The sequence below is a fragment of the Mus caroli genome, chromosome 10, assembly GCF_900094665.2.
Source record: "Mus caroli chromosome 10, CAROLI_EIJ_v1.1, whole genome shotgun sequence".
In the NCBI taxonomy this organism is placed as follows: Eukaryota; Metazoa; Chordata; class Mammalia; order Rodentia; family Muridae; genus Mus; species Mus caroli.
This window is the reverse complement of record NC_034579.1, coordinates 108810529-108811018: the sequence shown is the minus strand read 5'-3', so window position 1 is coordinate 108811018 and position 490 is coordinate 108810529.

The following is a 490-nucleotide window of genomic DNA, read 5'->3' as shown; positions in this document are numbered from 1 at the left end:
TATCTATCTATCTATCTATCTATCTATCTTCTATTATGTCTATCACATCTATCTATCTATCTATCTATCTATCTATCTATCTATCTATCTATCTATCTATCTATCTATCTATCTATCTATCTTCTGTTATGTCTATCACATCTATCTATCTATCTATCTATCTATCTATCTATCTATCTATCTATCTATCTATCATCTACCCATAATGTAAAGAGAAATTCAGCTGTCCAAGTGCCAGATCAAAGTAAATGAACATTTTTTTCATCAAAAATGGTATTAACTCAAACTTCACTGATTTCAGACTACAAGAAAACAAATGTGAGAATAAAACTAAAACTGTTAACAAGAGATGATTGCTACGTGAGGCCGACTAATGTACTAACTCAGGATTCTCTCACTCCACGCTTTTACTCATCCAAATGATTTCTCTCACTCCACGCTTTTACTCATCCAAATGAATTTTACTCATCCAAATGATTTCTCTTCACTC